This window comes from Pan troglodytes, chromosome 3 (assembly GCF_028858775.2).
Source record: "Pan troglodytes isolate AG18354 chromosome 3, NHGRI_mPanTro3-v2.0_pri, whole genome shotgun sequence".
In the NCBI taxonomy this organism is placed as follows: domain Eukaryota; kingdom Metazoa; phylum Chordata; class Mammalia; order Primates; family Hominidae; genus Pan; species Pan troglodytes.
This window is the reverse complement of record NC_072401.2, coordinates 47,567,089-47,572,281: the sequence shown is the minus strand read 5'-3', so window position 1 is coordinate 47,572,281 and position 5,193 is coordinate 47,567,089. Positions and strand designations below refer to the sequence as shown.

The 5,193-nt window shown below is 41.3% G+C and overlaps 1 pseudogene; it reads right to left on the bottom strand.

Moving 5' to 3' along the window:
• Positions 1 to 3,429: 3,429 nt before the first annotated feature.
• On the bottom strand, positions 3,430 to 4,912 carry LOC100614213 (tyrosine-protein phosphatase non-receptor type 11-like; annotated as a pseudogene).
• Positions 4,913 to 5,193: the final 281 nt, after the last annotated feature.

Sequence of the window (5,193 nt, the reverse complement as noted above, 5' to 3'; positions counted from 1 at the left end):
GGATCCTTTTCCCATTAGCTTTTATTAATAAAAGAATCACAATTAGGTCATAAATAAACGGCAAATTATTAATTACATGATTTGAGGCTTAAGATGAAAACCTGTCAAAATTAGTTTGATATACAGCAAAGTTATACGACATACTAAAACCAACTGTTTAATAGTTTTTGCCTTGTGTGAACTGCCTGTAGTGAAAAAGGAACAAATTTTTAGTGATGAATGATCCAATAAACTATATTTTGGAACTTTTCAAGAGGAAGAGGGAAAAAAGATTTCAACAAAATTGAGGGCAAATACAGACCTAACCAAAGCATCCTGCCATCAGGGAGGCCATGTGCTTGCTATATGTAAAAACTTGATTCCCCCAACAACATACAGAAAACAAAAACTGCACTGGCTTTGTAGTTATGTCTACAGTCTAAGTTTCCCTTATGGATATTAGGCTACAACAAAACATTTCATAATTGCAAGCCTTTCCACATCCCCCTGAACTAAAAATAACTCAAGATGTTATTAGTTCTTAAAATCCCCAATAAAATAAACTCTAAACATAATCTTGACCATTTTCTTGGCTGTTTCCCCAAAGCAAATGGGCTCTTCAAAGAATGCACACATACCACACACCAAGAAAGTCCTACCTGTGTTTTCTCATCCCCATTTAGCCACATTTGAAAAGACCCTGATTTCAGTGGGAGAGATGACCATCAGCTTCAGAAGGGCCACACACTAGACATGAAGTGCCTTTTAGTTTTTCTTTTTAAAGTTACTAAGACTGTGAAATTTGGCTTTTTCAAAAACCCCAATACCATATTCTACATAATTCTTTCACCCCAAAATATAAAATCCCATGCTTATAATTTTAAAATCCTCAGTGAGCTGTGGAATATTGTGCATATTTAGTACCTCCTACCAGCAACCTAGAAGTAGATGGCATCCATGTGTCTGTCACACCGACTTTCCAAATAACCTGATTCACCCATTAAAGACTGCTTTGGCCCTGGGCTCTCTGACTTCCTCAGAAACCACCTCTTTGGAACTTTTCATTTCTACAACTTTTTTTCAAACCTGCACCCCGAGCTTTCTCCATCATCCAGCCATTCTGCCTGATTCTATCCCATGTAAAGTAACCTCATCTGAGAACCTGCAATCACCTTTTACCAAACACATGATAAGCCTTAGCAACCTAGGGACTGTGATAACTCTGGCCTTGGCTTAAGTTTACATAAGAACATGACGGTTTGCTGACCTCATGGAGGGAAATCTAAATGAAATAAACATAACAAACAAAGCAAGCCAAGATCAGGTATTTCCATTCTGAGTACAAAAACAACTGATCTTAAGCAACATGCAGAGATGTTAATGCAGGAGATATATTTGTACAATCAAACTCTTGTGTGCTGGTGAAAGACTTTACCCCCAAAGTCAAGTCAAGACAAAACCAAAGCAAAATGGAGAATGAGTCAATGTAACAATGCCATAAAAAGAACAGGATTCAAGCTTCTTCCTGCAAATACTGAACTGGAATCTTTTTCTTTACAAGTTTGACTCGAAGGCAGCAGTTATGACATTTCCCTAATAAGGGAATACCTTCAGGCCAACCTGTGTTCTGAAGCAATTCAAAGTTCAATGAACATTGGGGGGCAGGAGTGGGGTCTAATATACATTTTTTCTGTGAGAATGGCAGCCAAACTACCTCAGGGTCTCAAGGGACTGAGAGACCTCAGAAAGGAACTACTACCAGGGCTGGATCTAGGCCTTCCTTTCAGGAGCCAAAGTCAGAAGAATCCAAGGATACCCTAACTTCACGGCAAAGATGCCATAGCATTTTATTACTGTTACAAAAGTCAACCAATGATATTTTCATTGAAATATCCGCACTGAATGATGTTTCAACATATGAGGCAAACAGGGATGTCTTTGGAGAAGGCACTTAAGGTAGAACATTAGCAAACCTTACCGGTTGGCTAAAACAAAAATGAGCTCATTCAACCTGACTGGAGGCCTGTTAGGGCTGTTCCTTCTCACTGTGGCCTGACTAAAAGCCAGTGGCATTAAAAGAGTCACATTTTCCAAGTCTGGGGTTGCCCCAGTGGGGTGGTGCTGCTCTCAAAAGCCCTGTGTCCCTAAACATATCCATCCTGACAAGATCAGTTTCCCCAAATGCTGGTTCCAAAAATAGGCTCAGGGCTGGCAGAAATCATTCAGGAAGCTTCTTGAAGGCCCTCTCTTTATTTCTCAGTCTGACTTTCAGCTTGTCCCAGCTACTGTAAACAGCTTCAGCTTCCCAAGATCACTAGCAACTTCTACTTTTGCTAATATCTTTGGTTTTCCATGGCACTGGTTGTGACTGTCTGTTAGACTAGTGGCCCCCCGATTAACTGCGCCTCCACTTCACACCCTTTTCTTGAACCTGGACTGGGCTTGTGACTTGTTTAGTACGTAGAGGTAATACTCCAGCTGTCTTCTGATTAGAAAAAATAATCATCATCATCATCATCAATAGAGGGCAGTAGAAGGGATGCTGCGACAACTCTGGACTTAAGCCTTCAGAAGGCCTGGCCACTTCTTTCAAGCTCTTGGGAGCTCTGAGCTTCATGTGAGAGGTCTAGCTACGCTGCCAGCAAAGCCACTTAGAGAGATTACATGGAGAAGGAGAGACTCAGGACTGCAGGCAGAGAGAGAAGCCCAGCCACCCCAGTCTCTCCACCAACCTACTGACCACGAGTGGCCACCTGCAGGCTAGCAGAAGAACAGCCCAGCTGAGCCCAGCTCAGATTGAAGAACATTTGGGGGTGGGGGATTTTTTAAGCCACTGAAGTTTTGGGGTAAGTTTGTCAGCAACATTTGACAACCAAAAACACTGGTCATTCATAGATGCTTTTTTTCTAAGTACAAGACAATTACACAAATGCAAAGAAAATATGGCAAACGTTTTCCCACCACAATCTTCTCAGTCAACAGCCAAACTATAATTGGTCATGGACTGGGAAAAAGAAAAGGCACACCTCTTATCTTAATTCATAAATATCCATGATTCTTTTTCTATGACTCTTTAATGCCAATGCAAAGGTAGACCAGTCAGCTTCTGACAGTCTCAGGCACTGGCCTAACTCTCATTTGGCCAAAAATAGAAGCCATCAAAATGAATTATCCACTACTGGATACATGATGGTAAATGAGATTGTTCTCACTTTTCTAGGATGTTCTTACTTAATTTTCCCAAATCATTTCTTCTTATCATCCCCCACGATGAGGAAAAAAAATTAAACTGGTTAAGTTTATAAAAAGAAAAAAAAAAGCCTATAACTAGAATTTGAATCCCCATAATCTGCAAACTATAGCACACAATTTAACTGCTTCCTTAATTTAAAACAAAATTATATAAAATATAATGTCTACATTGTGGAGATGATTTCTTCTTATCTGAGGCAATGAGTAATTGGGAAGCAGGTATTGTTGAGTTAAAATACAGTGGTCTTTAAATGGTTTCAAATTTTGCTTATCAAAAAGTAGTCAACCACAATGTAAGCCTTCCAAATCCAAATTCTGTCTTCACATAAACTTTCTTGCGTCTGTTCTTGATCTTTTTAGGGAGAGGGTGAAAGTCCACATCTATTTCTGTGCTGAAGTTTTGGCAGGTTTTCTCATCTGAAAGTTTTCTGCTGTTGCATCAGGCCCACGTTTTCATAGACTCTAGCACTGTCTTCTCTCATTTCTTCACAGGGTGGCTTTGGAGTACAAGGCGGGAGGGGGCTCTGATTTCCACTCGTCTGGTCCGCTAGAGGATACTTAATATTTATATATTCATGCCCTTTCCTCTTGCTTTTCTGCTTTTGTTCAATCCTGCGCTGTAGTGTTTCAATATAATGCTGGACCGCCATATAGATAAATCGGTACCGTGCTTCTGTCTGGACCATCCCTGACCTCGTAGACCACACCATCTGGATGGTTTGGGGAACATCAATGTCGCAGTCAACACCTTCTCTCTGATGATGTCAATAAGAATATCAATCACAATGAACGTCCCTGTCTGGCCAATTCCAGCACTGCAGTGCACCAAGACCGGCCCCGCATCCATGATGCTCTCCTGCTTATGGCGCACCTTCTCCAGGAGGTCTAGCACACCCCCGGGGTTGCTGAGCACTCCGTGGTCCGCCCAGGTCGGAAAGTGGTATTGCCAGACTGTTCTCTCCCTATTCCCTTCTCCAACCTTTGAAAGTTTAAGTTCTCTTAGCGTATAGTCATGAGTGGTGCTTTCTTTGACGTTCCTAACACGCATGACGCCATATTCTTTTAGAGCATACTCATCAGGCCAGTATTTGACACATTTACTCTTTCCTCTCTCCGCTTCTTTCATTGTCATGACAATCAGTCTGGAGTTTTGGAAAACCATCCGCCAAAAGTCGTTCACTGTGTTTTGTAGGCAGCCTTGTGTGGCGATGTAACTCTTTTTGGGCTTTGAACTGTTGCACTTGGTTTCAAATTCAGGCATGATGATATTTGCATTGATGTAACCTGAAACAGGCTCACTGGGATCCCGTCATGTAGAACAACCTTGGTATTATCAAAGGGCAGGATGTTTTTAATATCTATTTTTGTTTTTATTTTCTTGCCTTTGACCCTCTTTTCAGCTGTAGAGAAGTTTGCACTCCTGTTGTTGCAGTGTCTCAAATTCTTTCCAAAAGCCTTGTTTGACTTTATCTGTGGTCTCAGCTAATTTGCTTCGTTCTCGAACTCTGCTTTCTATTTCAGCAGCATTTATACAAGTCATGTTAAGGGGCTGCTTGAGTTGTAGTACTGTACCCAATGTTTCCACCATTAGATTCTTCTTGTAATGCTCCACAAGATCTGTCAAAGAATCAAACCGTTCTCCTCCACCAATGTTGTATTTCAATTCCTGACAACGAATCATTTATTCAGAAATCATTTATTTCTGAAAAAATTCCTAAATGTGAGACTTCTGATTCAAAAGTAGATATTTTTCCTTTTTAGGGGGACAGAGTCTTGCTCTGTCGCCCAGGCTGGAGTGCAGTGGCGTAATCTCGGCTCACTGCAATCTTTACCTCCCAGGTTGAAGCGATTCTCGTGCCATGCCTCAGCCTCCCGAGTAGCTGGGGTTACAGGTGCTGGGATTATAGCCACCACACCCGGCTAATTTTTGTATTTTTAGTAGAGATGGGGTTTCACCATGTT